General features: G+C 46.3%; 1 pseudogene; it reads left to right on the top strand.

Moving 5' to 3' along the window:
• Positions 1-744: 744 nt before the first annotated feature.
• Positions 745-2,680, top strand: LOC139404917 (polysialoglycoprotein-like; annotated as a pseudogene).
• The last annotated feature ends 10,479 nt before the right edge of the window (positions 2,681-13,159 follow it).

Genomic DNA, 13,159 nt, shown 5'->3' with positions numbered 1-13,159 from the left:
AATGTGTGTTATCAACAACAGTGATATTTGAACAGATTGGAGATGACTATCCATAACAATAAAATCCTTCATACAGTGAGGTTAGGTTACCATGCTTGTCCTGCCCCACAGCTGTAGACACAGCCTTCTCCAGGTCCTCAGACACTAGCTGGCGATCCATTACAGGATGTCTGTCACCTCACTGAGCCCCTATTGCAGGTTAGGGGTCACATCCACTTGCTTGTCCTTCATATGACGAACCTCCTACAGAGCAAATGAGGAAAACATGATATATTAGGATTTATGTTAGTAGCAATAGAATATGGGAATTTTATCTCAACGCTACCTACAGCTAACATATTTATTTATGTATGTGATCTATGTAAATAAATAAATATATCACAGCTGTAAAACTGTGAAGGACTATAGGTGGAGGCCTACCCATTTCCCAGGAGCATTGTAAAACGTGGATTTGGGTACAGTGTTTATTTCCCCCTAATATCTTTGAAGATTACACCTAAAATAATTAGGCCTACTTCTTTCTAATGCTGATCTGAGACCATTAGGGTTAATCATTACAGATATAAATGCAATATATGGAGTAGAAAAGATTGCCTGCCCACCAACTTGATAAGACTCAACATATGTTCTACATGGTCTATTTCTATCTGAACGTAACAACTCAATCAAGCTTGTTAATTGATCGTTAAGCCATGTTTGTCAGGTAAACGGTCATTAGTGGCCTATATAACCCTCATACAGGCCATGGGAAGACATTACCTGTTGATAACACAGACTATTTTCATGATCATGGGAGGTGTGAGAGAATTGCTGCTCGTTGTGATGACTGTGGGGGTTGTCAAAGGTTGGTTCACTAATGTTTAAGGGATTTGTTTGGTAAATATGCTTAACTTTATAAGTTGGGTATTAATATTTGACTGTCTGTATCTTCCGCGTTGGTCATCTTTTATTCTTCACTGCTATTAATATATGTAGCTATTTTGTGTGAACTCAACTTCTGTCAACACTTTCTCCTCAGTTTCTTGTTACCCTGTTGGAAAGTCCCAGAAGCAAGATCAAGTCTCTCTGCAGAGGAGACTTGGAGGTACAACCCTTCTAGCTATGTTCTTTGTCACTGTCTATGGTGCTGCTGTGTTTGACACTCATTCAACAGCATAGAGTAACTCAGTCTAAATAATGTTGTCAAACCTTAACCTACATTTTTCAGAGCTGTCATCAAATGACGTCTCCATTGTGCATGCCCTGGCCTTGCTCCGATCCATAGGGTCTGACGCTAAACAAGCCAGAGAAGGTACGGCCTGAAACATATACTTTGAAAACTGTTGGGTTCATGTTGCTCAAAATTCGATTAGCAATTTGGCCTAGACCGTGTAGAACAGATGTGTTGCTGTAGAATACCCAACTGTTCCTTTTGTTTTTTCTCAAGAGTATTTAGAGACCAATGAAGTAGAATCCCAAGCTTCTCCAAACCATGGTAGCTCTCCGGCAAATGATGCCCTGTCCTCTGAGGAGAAGCTGAGGCGCGTGTCCTCGGACGACGCCACCTCTGAGCTGCGACCGGCCCGTCTGGCGACGACGCCACCTCTGAAGCTGCGACCGGCCCGTCTGGCGACGACGCCACCTCTGAAGCTGCGACCGGCCCGTCTGGCGACGACGCCACCTCTGAAGCTGCGACCGGCCCGTCTGGCGACGACGCCACCTCTGAAGCTGCGACCGGCCCGTCTGGCGACGACGCCACCTCTGAAGCTGCGACCGGCCCGTCTGGCGACGACGCCACCTCTGAAGCTGCGACCGGCCCGTCTGGCGACGACGCCACCTCTGAAGCTGCGACCGGCCCGTCTGGCGACGACGCCACCTCTGAAGCTGCGACCGGCCCGTCTGGCGACGACGCCACCTCTGAAGCTGCGACCGGCCCGTCTGGCGACGACGCCACCTCTGAAGCTGCGACCGGCCCGTCTGGCGACGACGCCACCTCTGAACGCTGCGACCGGCCCGTCTGGCGACGACGCCACCTCTGAAGCTGCGACCGGCCCGTCTGGCGACGACGCCACCTCTGAAGCTGCGACCGGCCCGTCTGGCGACGACGCCACCTCTGAAGCTGCGACCGGCCCGTCTGGCGACGACGCCACCTCTGAAGCTGCGACCGGCCCGTCTGGCGACGACGCCACGCCACCTCTGAAGCTGCGACCGGCCCGTCTGGCGACGACGCCACCTCTGAAGCTGCGACCGGCCCGTCTGGCGACGACGCCACCTCTGAAGCTGCGACCGGCCCGTCTGGCGACGACGCCACCTCTGAAGCTGCGACCGGCCCGTCTGGCGACGACGCCACCTCTGAAGCTGCGACCGGCCCGTCCGGCGACGACGCCACCTCTGAAGCTGCGACCGGCCCGTCCGGCGACGACGCCACCTCTGAAGCTGCGACCGGCCCGTCCGGCGACGACGCCACCTCTGAAGCTGCGACCGGCCCGTCCGGCGACGACGCCACCTCTGAAGCTGCGACCGGCCCGTCCGGCGACGACGCCATGGATATCTGACGTGGGACATGCAAGAGTTCATGGGTACTCTAGTCCAGTGTGTAACTGCATTTGCTTGTTTTGGCTCAATTAAACATTAACTGTAATACTTGTGTCCTCTGTATTGTTTTGGTGGTTCCTACTTGGAGTTGAGGTGTATGACCTGACTTGAGTAACTGGGGTGATGGCAACATTTATTTTGCATTATATCCATGCGCCAGCAATATTACTCAGACCCCTGTGTTTTAAATTACCAATTGACTTAAGCTACATGTGCTCAGTGTTGGTCCATTTATGCTAGTAGCATCACATGATACCTAACAGCATTTTGACGCCATTTCCGGTCACAACTTGCAGACTTGTTTACGTGTTGCGGTGTTTTGTTGCCTACTTTGCTACATGACAACTTTACGGTTTTTACTTTTTAATTACCGTTTATATTTTTGATTTCCCTCTATTTTTTTCACTCGTGTCAGGGTTGCGTCAATTCGAATCTGGTATCAGGATAAATATGACAGGCTTTTATTAGCTAAGCAATAAGTAGTAAATGCAATTTTCGTGTATATATGGGCTCTCTGTCCCACCTCGCAGGGCAAAACAGAACTGACTTGTTCCTGACAAAGATATTTAATATACTCTGACAGAAGTAGTTCCTGCTTCCGAGCCGGCCTGTCAGAGTAGAGACTGGGCGTGGTTTAGACTCACCCAGCCTATCGTTCATTGTTGGCGCAGAGGCTGGTCCCAGCCCCTTAAGCGCTTCAGCGGTCAGTCGTTGTAGCTGTGTAGAATATGCAGTTCAGGCACCTGGCTCCTGTTATCTAACAAAAGACTGTTCTGAATGTGCCCCCCCCCAACTCATTGCACAGTTCTGTATTTTTCCATCATGAGAAAGGCCCATGGCCCTGAAACTGTTAACAATGGTTCAAGTCAGCTATGTTGCAAAACACATACATACATCCACACAAGCCAACAGCAGATAATATTAAATCACATATGGTAACGGGCTATAGTGCATAACACAGAATCCTCATACTCCGGACGCTTTATCTGGACATGGTTCGTCAGGACCTCCAACAGCCGACGCTAAGTAGTAATATTAACATGATGCCTTCTAATTGCAGTCGCTGTACTCATACAGGAGAACGATCGCCTTACGGTGAGGATAGCTGTGCTACAAGCCCAGCTTCAGACGCAATCGTTAGGCAAGGGTAATTTCAGTGTAGGAAAGGATGAAACAGCGTCTGTGCCACCAGTAAGTACAGATAGTAACGTTAGTATAAATCCCCTCGCATGGTCCCCGCTGCCGGACAACTTTCTCACGGTTTCTGGAGGGAAATGCTGTAGGAATGCTCAACCGGTGTCGCTCATTCAGCCGACCAACTTTCAACCGGTTTTCCCCATTAAGCAGGGAGTCGGAGTCAAAGGCCGAGCCTTCTCTTGTCTCTACTCCTCCCGTTACGGGGTCAGAGACGCCGAAGCTTCCCACCATTAGCTCTGACAAATTGAAAACTCTAGTCATTGGCGACTCCATTACCCGCAGTATTAGACTTAAAACGAATCATCCAGCCATCATACACTGTTTACCAGGGGGCAGGGCAACCGACGTTATGGCTAATCTGAAGATGGTGCTGGCTAAAGCTAAAACTGGCGAGTATAGAGATATTGTTATCCACGTCAGCACCAACGATGTTAGGATGAAACAGTCAGAGATCACCACCAACATAGCTTCAGCGTGTAAATCAGCTAGAAAGATGTGTCGGCATCGAGTAATTGTCTCTGGCCCCCTCCCAGTTAGGGGGAGTGATGAGCTCTACAGCAGAGTCTCACAACTCAATAGCTGGTTGAAAACTGGTTTCTGCCCCTCCCAAAAGATAGAATTTGTAGATAATTGGCCCTCTTCCTGGGACTCACCCACAAACAGGACCAAGCCTGACCTGCGGAGGAGTGACGGACTCCATCCTAGCTGGAGGGGTGCTCTCATCTTATCTAACAACATAGACAGGGCTCTAACTCCTCTAGCTCCACAATGAAATAGGGTGCAGGCCAGGCTGTTAGCCAGTCTGCCACTAGCACAGTCAGTGTAGTCAGCTCAGCTATCTCCATTGAGACCGTGTCTGTGCCTCGACCTAGGTTGGGCAAAATTAAACATGGCGGTGTTCGCCTTAGCAATCTCACTAAGATAAAGACCTCCTCCATTCCTGTCATTATTGAAAGAGATCATGATACCTCACATCTCAAAATAGGGCTACTTAATGTCAGATCCCTTACTTCAAAGGCAATTATAGTCAATGAACTGATCATAATCTTGATGTGATTGGCCTGACTGAAACATGTCTTTAGCCTGATGAATTTACTGTGTTAAATGAGGCCTCACCTCCTGGCTACACTAGTGACCATATCCCCCGTGCATCCTGCGGAGCTGTTGCTAACATTTACGATAGCAAATGTACATTTACAAAAAAAAAAGACGTTTTCGTCTTTTGAGCTTCTAGTCATGAAATCTATGTAGCCTACTCAATCACTTTTTTTAGCTACTGTTTACAGGCCTCCTGGGCCATATACAGCGTTCCTCATTGAGTTCCCTGAATTCCTATCGGACCATGTAGTCATAGCAGATAATATTCCCACTCCAAAAGGCTTTCGGAGCCATCATCGACTCAGTGGGTTTTGTCCAACATGTCTCTGGACCTACTCACTGTCACAGTCATACTCTGGACCTAGTTTTGTCCCATGGAATAAATGTTGTGGATCTTAATGTTTTCCCTCATAATCCTGGACTATCGGACCACCATTTTATTACGTTTGCAATTGCAACAAATAATCTGCTCAGACCCCAACCAAGGAACATCAAAAGTCGTGCTATAAATTCACAGACAACACAAAGATTCCTTGATGTCCTTCCAGACTCCCTCTGTCTACCCAAGGACGCCAGAGGACAAAAATCAGTTAACCACCTAACTGAGGAACTCAATTTAACCTTGCGCAATACCCTAGATGCAGTTGCACCCCTAAAAACTAAAAACATTTCTCATGAGAAACTAGCTCCCTGGTATACAGAAAATACCCGAGCTCTGAAGCAAGCTTCCAGAAAATTGGAACGGAAATGGCGCCACACCAAACTGGAAGTCTTCCGACTAGCTTGGAAAGACAGTACCGTGCAGTATCGAAGAGCCCTTGCTGCTGCTCGATCATCCTATTTTTCCAACTTAATTGAGGAAAATAAGAACAATCCGAAATTCGTTTTTGATACTGTCGCAAAGCTAACTAAAAAGCAGCATTCCCCAAGAGAGGATGGCTTTCACCTCAGCAGTAATAAATTCATGAACTTCTTTGAGGAAAAGATGATTATTACAAAGTAAATTACGGACTCCTCTTTAAATCTGCGTATTCCTTCAAAGCTCAGTTGTCCTGAGTCTGCACAACTCTGCCAGGACCTAGGATCAAGAGAGACACTCAAGTGTTTTAGTACTATATCCCTTGACACAATGATGAAAATAATCATGGCCTCTAAACCTTCAAGCTCCATACTGGACCCTATTCCAACTAAACTACTGAAAGAGCTGTTTCCTGTGCTTGGCCCTCCTATGTTGAACATAATAAACGGCTCTCTATCCACCGGATGTGTACCAAACTCACTAAAAGTGGCAGTAATAAAGCCTCTCTTGAAAAAGCCAAACCTTGACCCAGAAAATATAAAAAACTATCGGCCTATATCGAATCTTCCATTCCTCTCAAAATGTTTAGAAAAGGCTGTTGCGCAGCCTCTGCCTTCCTCGTCAGAGGAGGAGATAGAAGAAAACCGTTACAGTCTCTGTGAATGGTTTGTCCTCTGACAAATCAACTGTAAATTTCGATGTTCCTCAAGGTTCCGTTTTAGGACCACTATTGATTTTCACTATATATTTTACCTCTTGGGGATGTCATTCGAAAACATAATGTTAACTTTCACTGCTATGCGGATGACACACAGCTGAACATTTCAATGAAACATGGTGAAGCCCCAAAATTGCCCTCGCTAGAAGCATGTGTTTCAGACATAAGGAAGTGGATGGCTGCAAACGTTCTACTTTTAAACTCGGACAAAACAGAGATGCTTGTTCTAGGTCCCAAGAAACAAAGAGATCTTCTGTTGAATCTGACAATTAATCTTAATGGCTGTACAATCGTCTCAAATAAAACTGTGAAGGCCCTCGGCGTTACTCTGGACCCTGATCTCTCTTTTGAAGAACATATCAAGACTGTTTCAAGGACAGCTTTTTTCCATCTACGTAACATTGCAAAAATCAAACTTTCTGTCCAAAAATGATGCAGAAAAATGTATCCATGCTTTTGTCACTTCTAGGTTAGACTACTGCAATGCTCTTACTTTCCGGCTACCCGGATAAAGCACTAAATAAACTTCAGTTAGTGCTAAATACGGCTGCTAGAATCCTGACTAGAACCCCAAAAATATATCATATTACTCCAGTGCTAGCCTCCCTACACTGGCTTCCTGTCAAGGCAAGGGCTGATTTCAAGGTTTTACTGCTAACCTACAAAGCATTACATGGGCTTGCTCGTACCTATCTCTCTGATTTGGTCCTGCCGTACATACCTACACGTACGCTACGGTCACAAGACGCAGGCCTCCTAATTGCTTCTTCCACATCTTTTGGTCCCTGTCTGTTTTGCTCTCAGTGAAGTGCTACTATCCCCTTGGACTACAGGTTATTGCCGTCATAAGGTGTGCGTCTGTCTGTTGGCCGGACACTTTCTACCGTTTAGGACCTTTGTGGGTAAAGGTAAAGATGGGGTATAGCAGCAGAAGTTCCTCTGAAGTCCAGTATCTGCTGGAAGGGAACCTGGTGGTACGAGAGGATGAGTGTGGGCCTGTTGTGCTTCCCCCTATCCCTCCCTCTTCTCTCTCACTGTCTGAGGGACTCTTAAGGTTCCTGTGCGGATGGCTTGGTTCGTGCCCTCCCGAAGCTGGCTGTGGTGATTTAAGCAGATAAACAGAGAGGATATAAGAATGTGAGATGATTGACCATTGGTAACTAGAGGAGGATAAACAGAGAGGATATAAGAATGTGAGATGATTGACCATTGGTAACTAGAGGAGGATAAACAGAGAGGATATAAGAATGTGAGATGATTGACCGTTGGTAGCTAGAGTAGGATAAACAGAGAGGATATGAGCAGATTGCTGGACGACTATAACCTTCACATGAACAGACAGATTTCTAGAACAGTGGTGTTGGTAGATGACATCCTCATGATGTTAACACAGCAGATAATAAAGAATTTTGGGGCTGAGGCCATCGAAGCCTGTCACCTGCTAGCTGTGTACCTGGCTCTGGATAGTAGTCTCCCCTGTGCACTGATCTAGGATCAGCTTACCCTCCCTAGATCCTCAATCATTAGTGGAGAACATGACAAAAAATGACCTTAGATCAGTGTCTCGTGGGCATTTTCACACGATACCATGTAACATCCCTAGAGTGGACATTGTCGTCCTAGCAACATGACCAAACAAATAGCCATCTTGGTCAGAAAAACGTTTTAATTACAGAAGCTCTATGCTCTATGTTTATTTTATTTTTATTTATTTATTTTTCTTCTTGGGCCTCTATAACTATATCTATTGTTTTTATTTTTGTTGTTGTTGTGTGATTTGGATTAATCCCCTCTACCACACGGAAACCCACTAATCTACTGACGGAACGCAAGAGTTGGCTAATAACAGACCTCCATCCTATGCTAGCTTGCTCCTATGCTAGCTTGCTACCGATTTAGCTGTCTAAATCGCCGTGACCCCCAACCAACCTCTCCACTCACTGGACCCTTTTGATCACTCGACTGAGCATGCCTCTCCTTAATGTCAATATGCCTTGTCCATTGCTGTTCTGGTTAGTGTTTATTGGCTTATTTCACTGTAGAGCCTCTAGTCCTGCTCATTATACCTTATCCAACCTATTAGTTCCACCACCCACACATGCAATGACATCTCCTGGTTTCAATGATGTTTCTAGAGACAATATCTCTCTCTTCATCACTCCATACCTAGGTTTACCTCCACTGTATTCACATCCTACCTTACCTTTGTCTGTACATTATAGCCTGATGCTATTTTATCGCCCCCAGGAACCTCCTTTTACTCTCTGTTCCAGACGTTCTAAACGACCAATTCTTATTGCTTTTAGCCGCACCCTTATTCTACTCCTACTCTGTTCCTCTGGCGATGTAGAGGTGAATCCAGGCCCTGCAGTGCCTAGCTCCACTCCTATCCCCCAGGCGCTCTCTTTTGACGACTTATGTTACCGTAATAGCCTTGGTTTCATGCATGTTAACATTAGAAGCCTCCTCCCTAAGTTTGTTCTATTCACTGCTTTAGCACACTCTGCCAACCCGGATGTTCTAGCTGTGTCTGAATCCTGGCTTAGGAAGACCACCAAAAATTCAGACATTTTAATTCCAAACTACAACATTTTCAGACAAGATAGAACTGCCAAAGGGGGCGGTGTTGCAATCTACTGCAAAGATAGCCTGCAGAGTTCTGTCCTACTATCCAGGTCTGTACCCAAACAATTTGAACTTCTACTTTTAAAAATCCACCTCTCTAAAAACAAGTCTCTCACCGTTGCCGCCTGCTATAGACCACCCTCTGCCCCCAGCTGTGCTCTGGACACCATACGTGAACTGATTGCCCCCCATCTATCTTCAGAGCTTGTGCTGCTAGGCGACCTAAACTGGAACATGCTTAACACCCCAGCCATCCTACAATCTAAACTTGATGCCCTCAACCTCACACAAATGATCAATGAACCTACCAGGTACCTCCCCAAAGCCTTAAACACGGGCACCCTCATAGATATCATCCTAACCAACTTGCCCTCTAAATACACCTCTGCTGTTTTCAACCAAGATCTCAGCGATCACTGCCTCATTGCCTGCATCCGTAATGGGTCAGCGGTCAAACGACCTCCACTCATCACTGTAAAACGCTCCCTGAAACACTTCAGCGAGCAGGCCTTTCTAATCGACCTGGCCGGGGTATCCTGGAAGGATATTGATCTCATCCCGTCAGTAGAGGATGCCTGGATATTTAAAAAAAATGCCCCACATGCCCCATTCAAGAAATTTAGAACCAGGAACAGATATAGCCCTTGGTTCTCCCCAGACCTGACTGCCCTTAACCAACACAAAAACATCCTATGGCGTTCTGCATTAGCATCGAACAGCCCCCGTGATATGCAGCTGTTCAGGGAAGCTAGAAACCATTATACACAGGCAGTTAGAAAAGCCAAGGCTAGCTTTTTCAAGCAGAAATTTGCTTCCTGCAACACTAACTCAAAAAAGTTCTGGGACACTGTAAAGTCCATGTAGAATACACCTCCTCCCAGCTGCCCACTGCACTGAAGATAGGAAACACTGTCACCACTGATAAATCCACCATAATTGAGAATTTCAATAAGCATTTTTCTACGGCTGGCCATGCTTTCCACCTGGCTACTCCTACCCCGGTCAACAGCACTGCACCCCCCACAACAACTCGCCCAAGCCTTCCCCATTTCTCCTTCTCCCAAATATGCTCAGCTGATGTTCTGAATGAGCTGCAAAATCTGGACCCCTACAAATCAGCCGGGCTAGACAATCTGGACCCTTTCTTTCTAAAATGATCTGCCAAAATTGTTGCCACCCCTATTACTAGCCTGTTCAACCTCTCTTTCGTGTCGTCTGAGATTCCCAAAGATTGGAAAGCAGCTGCGGTCATCCCCCTCTTCAAAGGGGGTGACACTCTTGACCCAAACTGCTACAGATCTATCCTACCATGCCTTTCTAAGGTCTTCGAAAGCCAAGTCAACAAACAGATTACCGACCATTTCGAATCTCACCATACCTTCTCTGCTATGCAATCTGGTTTCAGAGCTGGTCATGGGTGCACCTCAGCCACGCTCAAGGTCCTAAATGATATCTTAACCGCCATCGATAAGAAACATTACTGTGCAGCCGTATTCATTGATCTGGCCAAGGCTTTCGACTCTGTCAGTCACCACATCCTCATCGGCAGACTCGACAGCCTTGGTTTCTCAAATGATTGCCTCGCCTGGTTCACCAACTACTTCTCTGATAGAGTTCAGTGTGTCAAATCGGAGGGTCTGCTGTCCGGACCTCTGGCAGTCTCTATGGGGGTGCCACAGGGTTCAATTCTTGGACCGACTCTCTTCTCTGTATACATCAATGAGGTCGCTCTTGCTGCTGGTGAGTCTCTGATCCACCTCTACGCAGACGACACCATTCTGTATACTTCTGGCCCTTCTTTGGACACTGTGTTAACAACCCTCCAGGCAAGCTTCAATGCCATACAACTCTCCTTCCGTGGCCTCCAATTGCTCTTAAATACAAGTAAAACTAAATGCATGCTCTTCAACCGATCGCTACCTGTACCTACCCGCCTGTCCAACATTACTACTCTGGACGGCTCTGACTTAGAATACGTGGACAACTACAAATACTTAGGTGTCTGGTTGGACTGTAAACTCTCCTTCCAGACCCATATCAAACATCTCCAATCCAAAGTTAAATCTAGAATTGGCTTCCTATTTCGCAACAAAGCATCCTTCACTCATGCTGCCAAACATACCCTTGTAAAACTGACCATCCTACCAATCCTCGACTTTGGCGATGTCATTTACAAAATAGCCTCCAATACCCTACTCAACAAATTGGATGCAGTCTATCACAGTGCAATCCGTTTTGTCACCAAAGCCCCATTTACTTCCCACCATTGCGACCTGTACGCTCTCGTTGGCTGGCCCTCGCTTCATACTCGTCGCCAAACCCACTGGCTCCATGTCATCTACAAGACCCTGCTAGGTAAAGTCCCCCCTTATCTCAGCTCGCTGGTCACCATTGCATCTCCCACCTGTAGCACACGCTCCAGCAGGTATATCTCTCTAGTCACCCCCAAAACCAATTCTTTCTTTGGCCGCCTCTCCTTCCAGTTCTCTGCTGCCAATGACTGGAACGAACTACAAAAATCTCTGAAACTGGAAACACTTATCTCCCTCACTAGCTTTAAGCACCAACTGTCAGAGCAGCTCACAGATTACTGCACCTGTACATAGCCCACCTATAATTTAGCCCAAACAACTACCTCTTTCCCTACTGTATTTAATTTATTTATTTATTTTGCTCCTTTGCACCCCATTATTTTTATTTCTACTTTGCACATTCTCCCATTGCAAATCTACCATTCCAGTGTTTTACTTGCTATATTGTATTTACTTTGCCACCATGGCCTTTTTGCCTTTACCTCCCTTATCTCACCTCATTTGCTCACATCGTATATACATCGTACGCCTGAATAGATATTCACTCTTAATATAATCAATGTCCTAGAGTAGACCCGTGGTACGCCTGAACAGAAATACAGTGCTAGACCTCTAAAGTAGACCAGAGTCTTTCAATCGGGAGCCCATTTTTGCTCCCGCCCAGCATCAACATCGGAGGTTCCTGCCAAGCGTGGGATTGAGAAACAAACACTCTACTTCTCTTCTGAGGTTGATTAACTCAAATGGCAAAATAAGGAAATCATCCTCATCATCACTGTGTAGTATATGCATGTATTTTACACTAATCAGGAATAGATCGGAATATGGTGTGTGAGTCTGTCTGGACAGTCAACTTCCTGTGGAAAATCTACACCATGCTTGCATCCCAGATAGCACCCTATTCCCTATGTAGTGAACTACTTTTGATCAGGGCCTATAAGGATCTGGTCAAACGTAGTGTACTAAATAGGGAATAGGGTGCCATTTGTCATATGGAGACCACTACAGGAGCAGGTAGGCTTTACTCACAGCGAGGTGTAGAGGGCTGATGGGAGCTCTGACATCAGAGTCGTTCAGGATGTCTGTCCCTGAGGTTTCAATTAGTTGAGGAAAGACAAGAACGGCCAGTTCAGACTTGGAAAAAGAACATCAAGAGTGACGATGCGTCCACGACAAGCATGCAGCCACACCTTAAAACCTACTGTTGGGTTCTGAGAATATGAAATATACTAATTCATGTCACTGAGGGAGAGAGCTTAATGTATAACGTTTACATTATGTCAGGATATGTTATTGTTAGCCATCAGGCATCCTATGGGTGGGATCCTCTGGGATGAGAAGAGACACAGTCTGGTACCAATCACCATGTCAGCCTTGAGTTGGGGAGGAGTGAGCACTTTGGGGTAGCGGTCAGGTCAGATGAAGTGAGGAAGAACAGATATCACCAAGGTTCTGTCTAGCAACAGAGATGCATTGGCTGTTTAGAGGTGTAGGAGCAGACTCAGCATAGGAGAGAGGATTAAATATCAGTGCTTGTGTGAATATGTTTTTTGTCTAATGCAGCTGTCTTGACCCTCTGGGAAGAATAAACTTGGTTCAAGCATTCATGGTGTCCATCGAGTTTTTACTCTGAGAATTAGAACCTAACAGTTGGCACTGCGAGCAGGGTTCACCGCGATTTGCAGTCGAACTAGAGATTAAGAAACAGTGAAACAGAAACAAGGTAAGCAAAGTTCCTACACCCGTTATCACTAATTCTGACATCTTGGGGAGATGAGAGTCGTAGGCTGAACCAATTATAGGGTACGAACCTAGAAAGCCTGAGCTTATTCAGTA

This window comes from Oncorhynchus clarkii, unplaced genomic scaffold (genome assembly GCF_045791955.1).
Source record: "Oncorhynchus clarkii lewisi isolate Uvic-CL-2024 unplaced genomic scaffold, UVic_Ocla_1.0 unplaced_contig_2926_pilon_pilon, whole genome shotgun sequence".
In the NCBI taxonomy this organism is placed as follows: domain Eukaryota; kingdom Metazoa; phylum Chordata; class Actinopteri; order Salmoniformes; family Salmonidae; genus Oncorhynchus; species Oncorhynchus clarkii.
The sequence above is the reverse complement of the archived record's forward strand: the minus strand, read 5'-3'. Positions and strand labels throughout refer to the sequence as shown.